The 14,143-nt window shown below is 40.9% G+C and overlaps 1 protein-coding gene across 10 annotated transcripts in view; it reads right to left on the bottom strand.

Moving 5' to 3' along the window:
* The window catches only part of r3hdm1.S (R3H domain containing 1 S homeolog), a 67,447-nt gene extending 56,477 nt beyond the window's left edge, over positions 1-10,970 (bottom strand). For 4 of the 10 annotated variants that reach the window (XM_041578558.1, XM_041578561.1, XM_041578563.1 and 1 more), the window contains exon 1: positions 10,701-10,969. The gene's annotated coding sequence lies outside the window, so the exon portion shown is untranslated. Of the gene's footprint in view, positions 1-10,520; positions 10,542-10,700 lie in introns of those variants that run through there. The other 6 variants (XM_041578564.1, XM_041578566.1, XM_018238708.2 and 3 more) reach the window with 4 other exon arrangements.
* Positions 10,971-14,143: the final 3,173 nt, after the last annotated feature.

Here is a 14,143-nt window from a genome sequence, read left to right as displayed (position 1 = left end):
TGTAAAACACTTTTTCGTTTATATCACTGCTCCCTGTACCTGTGCATGCAAGCTCAGCAGCCATTCATCATACAGCCCTCCTGCAGCCATGATATTGCCCCCAATCTTTACCTGAGTCAGCAGCAGCCAAAAATAAATCTGATCACATCATATTGCCCCCAAGTATTTATGTACCTGTGCCAGCACCCAGCCCAGCAACAACAGCAAACATTTGGTCCCCAAATCTGTACCTGGCTGTGCCAGCAGGAAGCTTCACACTTTACAGTAATAGAAAGAATGTCTTCAGTTCAGTGCAACTGTGCAAGGCTGAGAGCAGCGAGCCACACCAAGCAGGCCACCAGCTCTCTGCCTCTCTCTGTCACCCAACACATCAGTGACATCATTGACACGTGTATGCACGTCGCGTTGCACCGCACAGAAGGAGCTATTACTTGCCGGCAAGAGGGAGAAGGTGAAGGAGATGGATTCCACCCAACTGGGTGACCATGATTACTGAAACAAATTATTAAATAAACGCTTGGAAAAAAAAAAAAAAAAATTAAAAAAAAATTCCCTTAAAAGTGCGCCCCTCAATGATGGCACCCTAGACAGCTGCCTACCCCTAGTTCCAGCCCTGATCCCTGAACTGAGCACCAACCATTTGGTTTTTTGGTGTGCAATTAATGTGGACATGGTCTTGCGGTAACATGGCTGTGGTTTAAAGAGTGGCTAACACTGGCTTCCGTTATCGGCCCTCCACCATGTAGGTTCGAAAAAATTCCGACCCTCGGTACCATATAAATTGGACAGCACTGGTCTAGGGCATAACACTGGGCTACATATGGAGTCCTAGTCATGCCAACTTTTGATTTTGCAGAGAATCAAAAACGCTAAACATTTATCAAATAGTTTGTTTAGAGAAAGTTGTTGACCATGCCGTCATTATGCCCTGACCAATCCAGCAGTTGAGCCCAAGGGAGACATTTAGGAAACACACACTTCAGGGAAACCAAAGGGGGTGGCTTGGCTGTTTCTACAAGGCGGCAACTCTCGGATCACTTGGCATGTCTGGAGTGGCATATTATTACATAGGATGGCAGCATTTCTGTAGAGTTCCTAAAGCTCACATTGCTAGCAGGTTTATAGGCTGTAAATAAACAAGCCCCCACAAACTCCCCAATTATCTCTTTCTTAGTAGGCCTATGTCTCTAATCTTATAAGCAGCTGCACTGCTTTCCTGCTATGTCCCCGGGCATGCCAAAATTAGCCTGCAGCTGACCCAACAGCAGACGCTCCTCTGTCAGTCTTAGTCACCCCCCGAATACAGAACAGCTGCAGCACCCAAATACAGTACAGCACAGACAGTTCCTGTTTTTCACTTTTCCAGTAAGTAACCAATATGGCAGCTAGAAGTGCAAAAAGTGGTCCACACAGAGAGCAAGAGTAATCAAAGATGGAGAGATCTGGACAATGCTGACAAATTGTTACAATGAATGAAAGGGGACCTGCTAATGAAAGAAAATCCAATTGTAAGCAACTTTTCAATAGACATCCATTAAAATTCCTATCCCTTTTCTTATCTCTGGAAACAAGGACACGCAATCCGTTCTCCCTCAGGTCTGTTAATACATGTTTCTATTAAAATGCTTCAGGAGTCAGAACGAGCAGTGCAGAAAATTGAAATAACTAGAAAGGTACTGCTTTTAGAAGCAATGCCATTTACAAATAAGCAACGATTGTTAAAAATGAATATATATTGGAATGTTGCTTAGAATTATATTCTGATCGATTGTACAAAATACTTTTTGGGTGGTTCAAATTTAAGAATTGAAAACAGTCAATAGAACAATAATAAACTCATACTCCAGCAATCAGTTATTAGGACTTTGTAAAAAATATTTATGAACATTGGATCAGTTATACCCAACATACAATCCTTTGTGACATTAAGCTGTACCCAATTAGGGAGGGAGAGGAGGAGAGAGAAAACAGACTCATCCATATGAAACACCACCACATTGTTAGGGTGCGGGTGTTCACAAAAAATGAGTAGGATGACTTTGTTCTTTAACCCTTTAAGTGCCAGCAGAATTTGACATTTTGGTTACAAAAATGCCTGATGTTCTTGAAACATTTTTGTGCTCTCTATTTTTTGAGGGGAACCCTTTAGTTTTCCTAGGAAAACTATACATTGTTTTTTTAGGGAGAACCTATGGGAGAAATCTGCCTGAGTTTTCATGTATTTCAACCTCTGCAAAAAGATTTATAGTGCTAAATACCAAAAAAAAAAAAAAATAAGAAAAAAAAAAATCCTATGTATGAATTTATACAGAAAAATATTTCATTTTATGCATGAAAATCCAACTGATTTGGAAAGCTTCATGTCTCTTGAAAGTGCCAATACCAGATATGTATAGTTTTAGGGAGATTTAGGACTTCTGTACATCAAAAACTCCCCGCAATAGAATATCGAACACCATATATTTTTGAAAAGTACAAATTCTGCGGATTCCAAAATGGGTAACTATGTCTCTCTAATGCTAACTACCAAACATAAAAGCTTGTCTGAACGTAGCGGTTTTTATAAAAATGTATCAAAATTCTGAAAAAAAATCACAAATTTGCTGCTCTACATAACCCACACTGTATTAGGTACCAAGAAAAAGCACCCTGAATATGATTGCCAGGGGTCCACTGAACAATTTGCTGCCAATTGTGCATAGGTTTGCCAAAGTATCTCGCATTTAGAGACCCCAATATGGATATATAGCAGACAAAATTATGTAACAAAGAATAGAGTTAAATACAGGAATGAAAATATAATATATTGTTGTGCTACACTGGGAAAGCTGTTGTGTTTGCGTCAGACATGACTATAGTTTATATAAAAAAAGCTGCTGTGTAGCCATGGGGGCAGCCATTCAAGCACAGGATACACAGCAGATAGATAAATCCTGTAGAATACCTGCTGTATATCCTGTGCCTTTTCTCCTTTTTCAGCTTTGAACAGTTGCCCCCATGGCTACACAGCAGCTTGTTTATGTAAACTATTGTAGTGTTTGCACAAACACAACAGTTTATTATATTCTCATTCCTTTAAAAAAACTTTCATTTTTTGGTGTTACTGTTCCTTTAAGACCACAAGTTTGGTGTGCAAGAGCTCTATCGCCTTATTTTTTACCCACAATGTAGTGTTTTTTCCCCCAGAATTCCAACTTTGTTGCAGTTAACAGGGGGAATTGTGCCTGACCCAATTTTACTCGATCAACAAACAGCTTTTCTAAATCACCCTCCTCTTTCATGATTTTCACTAATATTTTTTTAATGTTAAGGTTACAAAAAAATAGATGTTTAAATTACAATATACATATTCTCATAAATATTTAATATTTTCCATGGAACAGAATGCTAACTGCTTTTATGGATTTAGCTCATAATGGAACATCACCAGTAAAAGTAGACCTTGCATTAGTAAAGTAAGGGCACTTCTGCCCTAGAGCTACCACCTGGTTGGGAGGCATTTAAGGCAGAAAATATGGCACAGTAGCAAGGCTAATTAAAGGGGTTGTTCACCTTTAAATTAACTATTAGTATGGTGTAAAGTCATATTCTGAGACAATTTGCAATTGGGTATTATTTGTGGTTTTTACTTTTTATTCAGCAGCTCTCTAGCTTGCAATTTTAGCAGTCATGCATTGAATTGAATAAGAGTCTAATATTAATAGGAGAGTGGCTGAATAGAAAGATGAGTAATACAAATAACAATAAATGTGTTTACAGAACAGCTATCTTTAGATGGGGTCAGTGACCCCATTTGAAAGCTGGAAATAATCTGAAGAAGGTGGCAAATAATTTAAAAAAAAAAAACTGGATAAAATAAATAATGAAGACCAATGGAAAAGTTGCTTAGAATTAGCCATTTGTTTTCCGAACTTGCCTCACTAGTTCCTCAACCCAACTCACAGGCATTTTTGTCTACATGAATTGGAGCCAATACAAAAAAGCATAACGGATTCACTTTGTCAATGTGCTGCAGTCCTGTGGACTTTACCCAACTCAAAGAATAGTGTTGGTTGCAATTTGGAGTATAAATAATAAATAAATAATTCAGCTGAATCCTTCTGCCCAGCCGACCCAAATCTAAATCCTAATTTGCATATGCAAATTAGGGGTGGGGAGGGAAATCAAGTGACTTTTTGTCACAAAACAAGGAAGTAAAAAACATAGCAAATTAGGATTTGGTTAGGTATTCGGCCTAATCTTTCAATGAAGGATTCGGCCGAATCCAAAATAGTGGATTCAGTGCATCCCTAATTTTAATGTGGCTCACAGATAAAAAAAAAAGGTTGCGGATCACTGTACTAGACCATACCCCAAGCACTGGACTTTTTCCGCTCAAGTCCCAGTTAGAGTTTCGACCTTTAGTACAGATATATGGAAACATTGGGTCACTCTGCTACAGTTGAGGGGTACCCAATATCTCCTAACTTAACTGGAGTTCAGACTGGGCCGTCTTAGTTCATAACAAGGTCCTTACAGATGTTCTAAGGTATTTGTGTGCAAATTCAGAAGTTAATTCAGAATTTCAGAAGTTATGGCAGGAAGGAATACCAAAAGGGGTAAGTCAAGAGACAGGCTTACGGTTTCTTTCCAATCTGTGGAATCGGGTTTAAAACATCTTTCTGGAAGCTCAGATAGTGTTTATGCACCTACTTTGCATAAGCCCAAAAGGATATCATTGTATCAGAAAGAGGGTTATTTTTACCCTTGATTGCTAGTGGATGGACTTACAACCATGTACCCATAATGTACAGGTGTTGTCTCTTAAGCTATGAGAAGGACCATTTATTTGGAAACCTTACTAAAGAAACAGATATTAACATAGCTCCTGTAGAAAGCTTGAGTGGTGGCTATATACCGTAATGCTTTGTTCAAAACCTGAAGCTTTATTATAGCATCAGCAAAGGAATGCTATTGACCAGTCTTGCATAAGCCCACATAATTATAATTTTAATTCAAAATAACTTGCTGCTAGACTAGAACTAGAACAATTATGTTGTGTGGCATTCAGAAACCAACCAAAACTCACAGCATAGTACCTACATGCTACAATTACTATTTGATGTGACCAGACCACCACGGCCTGCATTTGACTGCTGTGCAACATATGGAAAAATAGATCCAACTGTTTCTTAAATGTTCACACATACAGATATAGCAAATGTTGAATGCTTTTCACCTGCTAGACCCCTGCATCCTTCTCAACTACATCAAGCCCACTGCCATGAAACACAACAATTGCCTTGTACATGTTGCTCATATGCAAAGCTGTGCATTATGGCTGGGGGCCACCAGGTTTCCATGCATCACCTCCAGCCCCAAACTGAGCACTACCAGGCAACAGAATGGTCACTGAAGCATAACCATGGATAAGCTTCATATGACCATACCTATTAATCGGTGCAATAAAGCCTCATGTGACTAAACATGGCGGTGACCAAGTCCCAGAGTGGCTCTGCATTTCTGTATCAGGTACAGGGAAACAGTTAAGTTTTTGGTAGATTTTCTTTAGAAATTCTATAAGGCAGTTGGTGTTGGAGAATATTAACCTTACTAATGATCTGCACACAAATGGCAATCACAGGAGATGCTGATGCTTGTGCATAGATGAGACTTGGATAAACCTGAAGCTTGTTCAGAACAAAATTAATGGATCAATAGTACTTGGAGAGCCAAATCAGACACAATCCATGGGATATAGCGATATATAGCACGGATTTCATCCCATTCTTAGTATTAAAAGTCTTTCCACAAGTAATGAGAAAGTAAATATTTGAGTAGTTTATCAACAACTTTCTTAACGCAGATAAGGGCTCCTTCAAACTACAGGTCTGATTGTATCTCTGCTGATTGCAGTGTGATTTTGAGTCCTAAGGGCTAGTCCACACGGGGAGATAGCGACGCGTTTGCGGTCGCGGCGACAAAGCGCCGCGACAGTCGCCGCGACCGGCGCAGGCGACAGTTTTGTATGGGCGCCTATGTAAAAACGCCTGTGCTAACCACACGAGGCGATGCGCTTTTCAACAGTCGCATGAAAATGCCTCGCCAGGCTTTTTCAGGCTTTTTTCAGGCGTTTGCCGCCGGTCGCGGCGGCAAACGCGTCGCTATCTCCCCGTGTGGAATAGCCCTAAGGCTGAGGGCATACAGGCCACTTCTCTCCACCGGAGTTTTGTACTGCAAAAGTAGAGAAGTGGATCCATTCCTGTGTGTTTCCATTGACGAGAACAGTGTTGGCCTGACTACAGCTTCACAAAGTGGAGATAAGCCCAAAAATACACGCTTGTGTTTTCCTGCCCAACACTGTGCTGGTCAGTGGAGCTACACACATGCGCCAATCCCCTTCTCTCTGCGTTTCGTCTTGTGTAGTGATGAGCAAAAGTTTTTGCCATGTTTTGCAGCAAAAAAATGCCCATAGACTCCAATGTATCGTAAAAAACCAAAACACATATAGCGTGGTGTGTGATGCTGCACAAACCAAGTCAGAAAGCTGCAGCATTTTTTTCCTAATTGGATTTGCTGAATTACACACATTCATAGAAAGGAGTACGTAAAGTGCTAATGACTCCAACTTTTAAACCTCATATATAACAAACAATTTACTCTACAATGGAATTTCATTCCTAACCCAACAAGTGTAATTTTTTTTAGTTGTAATATTGGTATGTGGGCAGCCATCTCCGGTCATTTTGCCTGGGCATGTGCTTTCTGTAAGAGCCAGCGCTGCACTATGGAACTGCTTTCTGACAGGCTATTGTTTCTCCTACTCGTAACTGAAGGAGTCGCAGTGGGACATCGTTAAAATCCCATAAAATCCCATTTTTACTTTCTTTAATGAAAAAGAAACCTATCTCCAATATACTTTAGTTAAAAAATCTGTACTGTTTTTTATAAGAAACCTGACTGTATGCAGTTAAATTTTCCCTTCATTTACTGCTGTGGATAGGAATTGTCAGATGGTCCCTAACTGCTCTGCAGAGAAACAATCATACTTATGAAAAGCAGGGGGAGCCCCCGCCTTACTTCCCAGTCATGCAGAACTCAAGCAGCTTTGTTTATGATGATCCCCAAGCAGCCCAGACCACACTGAGCATGTGCACAGTCTTGGTCTTGCAAAGATGTTTAACAAAGTTACAGGATGGTGACCCCCTGTAGCCAACTTTGAAAGCATAAATCATTTGTTTGATTAGGCTTGTGGTGCAGTAAGTCCATGTTTATATTTAGTATACAAAATACAGCATTTCTAGCCTTATTCTATTTTAGACTTTAAATGCCCTTTAAGATAATTTAATAAAATGTTAAATCTATTGAAAAAAACTATATTACGTTATAAAACAGACAGATATTCCCTACAGCAATGGTTCTGGACAGGCAGCTTTAGCCCTCGTGTGGCCCTTCTGTGTTCAACTATGACCCCATAAAAGATATACAAAGATTTTTTGTAATGAATAAATATACTGTATTGCATTATTACCAAAACCATAAGAGTAGTCCTTTAGAGCAGCAAGGCCTCATGGCAAGCAGCTGAAATTTCAAATGTTGATCATTAGTGAACAATTATTTGGTGGATTCTTCCTTTTCTTTTTCAAGACAATCCTATTTTCTCCATATACTATCTGTAAGATGCAAAAAATGAAATACTCATGCTCTTTTGAGTGATTCACCAAAAAGCTTTAAATCTTTGTCCAAAAATGTCACCAGCCAAAATGCTCTACCCTGCTGCTATAAAAACCCATCATCTAGAAAAGTGTCTGTGCAGCTTGAGACCCAAACCCAGTGTCACCCTAGAGTACTTTACTGAATCAAGAACCTCTTGGAGGTGCCACCATGAATTTTGCACCCACGCTAATTGTCAAGGGCACCTCCCAGAGGAATTGGTTGATGCTAATGTTGCAGGTGGTGTGCATGACCAGCTAAAGATGCTCCAGTCCAATGATCCAATGGTTTGGGGTTGGCTTGCACAGCAATACTGCCACAGGTCCAAGAATATATACATAAGTTTTTCCATAATTAACCTTAAAGCAGAGTTTTCAGGTGTATATAACAAAGCAAACTAATTCCAAATCTCCCTCTAAGGCTGAGCACCCCAGCTACTGCTCCATGTCTCCAAGTTTGGGAGCAATTGCCCTTGTAAATGAAAACTAGGGCATTCTCAGTATGTTACTGCTAAAAGTTAAATCTAAGGCACTTTTGCTGGTTTATTAAACTGTTCATTATTTTCTCTTTTGGTCCCTTCCACTGCCCATTAAACATGTATGGACTTTCTGGGTCTTCTCCGGTTGCTTACAAATTAAATGTATAGTGATTAACTGGTAATGCTAAAAGCAAATCTTGGGCAGGGAAGTTGTCTCCTCACACTCAATCTGGGTGCCATCCAAAAAAGGTCAAGAAACACGGCTTTAAATAAATATTTGATGAGCCTTGAAACTATGTACAAGCAGCTGCTGGAAAAGCACACTGTCTCTTCACAAAGCTGGTGCATTGGTATGACTTGTGTTTGTGAGGTCACCATTCACCCCCTTTAACCAACATACCAAAACATCCCAAAGGGCCTGCAGTCCTACATTTTGAAAACCACTGTCATATAAAATATATACTATAGCAAAAAGAGTTTGTTTAACTCCTGCTTTTCACTGAGCTGCTCTGGAGTCCGTACAGTTGCCCCCCTGCTCAAATGTAAGATGAACATATTGAGTTAATTGTTAACATAAGTCGATAAAACCCACTTCAATCCTAAAAGGTGTCAAAAATAGGTTCACCCAAGGAAAGAGCAGCTGCACCCTGCATAAACCACAAAGCTGCATACACTGCAGTCTGAAGTGAATATGGAGATATTTAAAGGTGGTGCTACATGGTGAGCTCTGCGGCCACTCCTGCTAAATTCACTTGCTCATAAGTGCCATGCCTGTGCCTATGTGATATTGTTTTGTAAAAACAGGCTTATGGTACTGGCCATGAATGTAAGTGACCAGACAATTAAGATACACACGCAGGCCAAAAAGCAGTTACACAAGACGACCTGCAGAAAGATGGATTTTAAATATTCACAGAGCTGCTACACTTAGGCTTTATCTGCTGGTTATATAACATAAGCGGTTTCTGTAACAACAACCAGAATATTTCCTGGTGCAGGTTAAGTGTTGCAACACATGTCTAGGAGCTCAGCACACAGTAAAAGGGGGTCACAGACACCAAAGCTCAAAGCTCATCAATACACCGTACAGAGCACGTCTATGGCAGCCCCATTCTCCAGAAAAACAAAATATTAATATTTAAATAAAACCAAATGGATGAGGTGGTAGGAATCACCTAATTCAATTGACATATAATGTATACCCAGTGTTGTATCTCATATTGATTGTAGGCTTTGTGGGAAAGGAACTGTTTTCATTGTGACAGCCTAGTCCAGCAGTTGCAAGACTAAAGTTATCCCATAGCTGCATAATGTATGTACACATATATGGTTATGGGCAACTATAATGATGAAAAGCCCCCAATGCCAACCATTGCAAGAGCGATGAGACGCCAAGTGGATAGGCAAAGAGATTGAGGCAAAGGGTGCGGCAGCTGGGTTGGTATTTGAGACTGATTAAGTGAAAATTGGGCAAATAAATAGCCAGCAGGCAAGAGAGGGGGTGTTTGAGAATAGACAGGTAGTAGAACATAGGAAGGTGGAGCTATGAGATTAGCCCAGAGATGAGGATGGATCTCACACTAGTAAGACTAAGCAAGTTGGGTAGTCAAAGGGAGAGATGGCATTTCTGGCAGGTGAAGGGAGGGAGGGGGAAGGATGAGACAAACTAAGATGAAGGGAGGTGGTAAGTGTTCACTGAAGGTGGTGGATAGTCAGAGGGGAGGTGGGTTTTTACTTTTCTTGGGATAAAAGGGGTGTGTGGCTAGTCAGGTAAAGGGATGGGGGTAATAATCAAAAAAGGGGGCAGGACATAAGACTAGCCAGATGAAGAGGTTGGTAATAGTTGGTAAGTTGAAAGGCAGTTTGAAAATAGATTCAACAGCTTCAAGGCTATGAGTTTGAGAATAGTCAGAATAAAAAGGGGGAGGGAGACGGGGTTGAGACTAGCCAGGTGAGGGGAGACCAGACAAACAAGGTTTAGATTACTCATGGGTAGAAAAGGGATGGTTATCAGGCATTTATCAGTTTAAATCAGACATAATAAAAATGGGGGGGTATTTTGCTGAAGGTGGGGAGGGGGTTAAAACTAGTCTGCTGTACTGGCTGAGACTTATCAAGTTAAAAGGGTGCCCATGACTAGTCAGGTGAATGAGGGTATTAAAGATTAGTGAAATGTGTGTGAGGGAGCTGATTTTAGTAGAGGTAAGAGGAGCAAACTGATGAAGTGAAAGCAAGAGAATACAATAAGGATCAGTCAGGTGGAAGGGGGTATTAGAGCCTCCACCCATCATTGAGAGCTGCCATCTTTAAAAGGCCCCCTCCTCCTCCTCCTCCACAAGCCCAGTGATACCTGCACTGCACACACCGGGGCCTAAATGTCTGACCCTTCACACACAAGCCGCTTCAGCCTCGGTGGATCCCCACTTCTGAGAGGCTCAGTGCGACCCCACGTGAATCAGTCCAAACCACGAGCCCCTCTCAGAACCCTCCAGCATTATGGCATAAGAAATAAATAGAACCCCCGCCTTACCGGCTCACAGGCTGTCACGGAGATGGAAGCCCACAGTGGGGGGGCGTGGGGTTATTCCTGCGTGACGAGACAGTGGAAGCAGCTGGCGTCTCGTTAAAATGGGTTCCAAATAAATAAATAAAAACAGATATATAAAGGGAAGAGAGGCTCAGAGAGAGGGTGCAATGGAAGGGGAGGAGAGACGCGGAGATCCGCAGCGCGCACTCGTCTCCAGACTAACGCGCGTCCCAAAGTCAAAGCGCGCACGCGACTGAGTCACTCACCGCCTGAGCGGACCAAAAGCATGGAGGCAAGAAAGGGGAGGGTAAAAAAAAAGAAGAACCAATCAGTCATGAGGGTGTTGAGAAACCACTCGCCATTCGTCCAATCCACATTTAGATAATGTGTAGCCAGGGCTGATAGTGCAAAGGCGGAAGCTAGAGTTCGACTAATAGCAAAGGCAGAAACAATCACCGATTGAGCTACGGCTAAAACCTGCCCAATCAAAACATCAGAAGTTTGCAATTGCCGGATGAAAAGCTTGGGAAAATAAAAACTAGCCAATGGCGCTGGAGATAGGAGGAGCTTGCCAAGTCTCGCAACTGGACGGTTTACGGCAACATGATGTTTGAACATGTGGCACGGCAGGAATGCTGGGAGTTGTAGTACAGCAACACTATAATAAGTGCATACGTTTAAATAGAGTTGGGCATAGTAGAAATAGGAAAGAATCTGAAGGTGGCTGCTTCTGTGGCCTCTCCTAGCAGTGTCAGACTGGGACACCAGGGGCCCACAATAAACCTTTCGACCAGGGTCCCATTCTAAGTATTATTTTCTTCCTCTCCTCACTCCACCTCTATTTTCCTATTCTTTTTTCTTTACCTACTATAACCTATTATTCCTATTATTATCTATTTAGCCTCTTTATCCTCATAGAAATAGAGAATGGCCATGAAATAAGCCAAATGTTTAGAAGCAGGAGGGCCCACTGACACCTGGGCCCACCGGGAGTTTTCCTGGTATCCCGTGGGCCAGTCCGACACTGTTTCCTAGTAACTCCAACTGAAATTGCTCCACCACTAGCAGGATAAGCACAGGAGCTAGGGGATTGTTTCACCTGTTTCTCTTCTATCTGTCAGTACAGAGGATCAAATTACCCAAAATACTGCACCAAACCCTTTCAATGGGTCTAAATAACGTATTAACTGAGTTACATTGAACTCAAAAATGCAGAAATGGCTATAAATATATGAATAAAACAATAGTTCCTATTATAAACCCACCATTTCCCTTCAGCAATGGTAACTAATATATCCACTGAGGGAAGTCACTAAACATGAGTTATTTTACTATGAAATCATACCTCCCAACATTTTGGAAGTAAAAAGAGGGACAAAAATTTTTTCGTACGTAGAACAGCGATTTTTTTTTTGACCATGCCACTCTCTGTGGCCGCACCCTTAATTACCATGTTCATTTTACAAAATTTGGCAGGTTATGAAAGTTTGAAAATATTTCTCTAAACTGTTTTTTGTGTCTCAAAATTGTCTTATTTGCACCTGTTAGGTGTTCCGTGCTCTCTGCTAAAAGCCAATTAAGTGAGAAACTTTGTTTCTTTTTCTGGTTGTTCAGTGCAGAGAAAATAGGGACTTTCCAGTACAAATGAGGGACTTCGGGTTGAGCTGTCAAAAGAGGGACTGTCCCTCCGGAAAAGAGACAGTTGGAAGGTATGTGAAATGGCAATGTGTACCAACCAGTAGGGTTGCCACCTTTTATGGAAAATATATACCGGCCTTCCTATATATTTATCTTTTTTCCCTATTAATAACATTGGGATCAGTCATCATTTTTACCGGCCAGCCCAGTAAAATAACTGCCTGGTGGCAGTCCTACAGGTCAACAGTTAGGTGTTTTGCATAATGAAAAATGGAATCCCCAATATTCATTAATTAATGTCACATTTTGTAGGGCCCCATGGATCCGGCTTGCATCCTTTGGTGTAGGCTATCCCAACTCGGACACCTCCAACACTCATTTGCGCTAGAAGGCAATAGTTAAGCGGCAGAAGGAGGAACCTTCATCAGACCCTGCAAATGTCTGAGACCTCTGTCCTGCTGTCTGGTATTTACACCACTGCAATTAGCTTCAGTCCACCAGTCCAAATGCTAAAATCCCCCAAAACCACAGACATGCCCATCTGACCAATGAGATGACACCATTCCATAGTACGGAGAACTATTCAGTTGTTGCTAAGTAGATAACACATACTTAGCAACAAGGGTAGCTTAGTTATATGGCCCATTTCACTGCAAATCTGATTGATTCCCTGCAGGGTACAGTACCACCTACATCCAATGACATTGAAGGACCAATGATATTGAAGCATTTCTATAGCGGCTTTTCATTAATTTATAACAAACAGAGGTCTTTCAATAATCTAACAAACAAGGATTACAGGACAATAATAGAATGAGAGTGCCCTGCTCACATGAGCTTACAATTTCAGTGCTTAAGAACTACTAAGCCAATATATTGAAGCATTTCATCATTCATTTCTATAGCGGCTTTTCATTAATTTATAACAAACAGAGGTCTTACAATAATCTAACAAACAAGAATTACAGGGCAATAATAGAATGAGAGTGTCCTGCTCACATGAGCTTACAAATTTAGTGCTTAAGAACTAATAAGCCAATAAGTATTTTCTTTAAATTATGCCTTATATTAAGATCAGGGGCATACCTTTAGGAGTGTGATTTTGTGCAGTGCAGGTTAGCCTACATGGGAAGAGGGGGTCTTTTAAACTTGGCAGCTCACAAAGATGGGAGAAGGTTCGGTGTGGGTTATAAATGTCAGACACTTTCCATTTTTTACCTGAGGTACCTTATTACTCTAACTATAATAGGATATTCAGGTGAATGGGGGTAAAAGTACCCTGCAGACTTTTGAAGGAGAACTAGCCCAAAATAGCTGATCACAATATCTGGACGCATGTACATACCTTAAATGGATGTGGTACTGCCAGTTTGTGTAAAATAAGACCAAAGTCTGTAGTGTGCGCTAGTCCACAAAGGAAAGTGTCCCTGGAATAGAGGTTTTATTTTAATAAGGATAACCTTCTGGAAATTCAGCATTCAGTGCCAGAGAAGTATCTCCCCAGACAGCAATGACACCTGTTCTGTGCAAGTCTCTGCATGACAGCATGCCCAAATAATATTGTTGTACTTCCTTCCTTTAGAGCTGTTTGACCCATCAACTCTATCTATTCACAAAATGTACATACACAAAATACAATTTAATACAGTCACTGCAAAACCAGTTGGTGGCTACAGTTGGTGGAAAATTATAATAATTTGGTTGAAAAAGATGTGAGCTGTCATCTTAAAGAGCAAATTGCACTATACAATGTATTTAAGAAAAAGGGCTGTTCACCTTCGGATCAAGTTTCACTGTGATATTCTACA

This window comes from Xenopus laevis, chromosome 9_10S (genome assembly GCF_017654675.1).
Source record: "Xenopus laevis strain J_2021 chromosome 9_10S, Xenopus_laevis_v10.1, whole genome shotgun sequence".
Taxonomy (NCBI): Eukaryota; Metazoa; Chordata; class Amphibia; order Anura; family Pipidae; genus Xenopus; species Xenopus laevis.
Note: the sequence above shows the minus strand (reverse complement) of the source record. Positions and strands in the feature narration are given on the sequence as shown.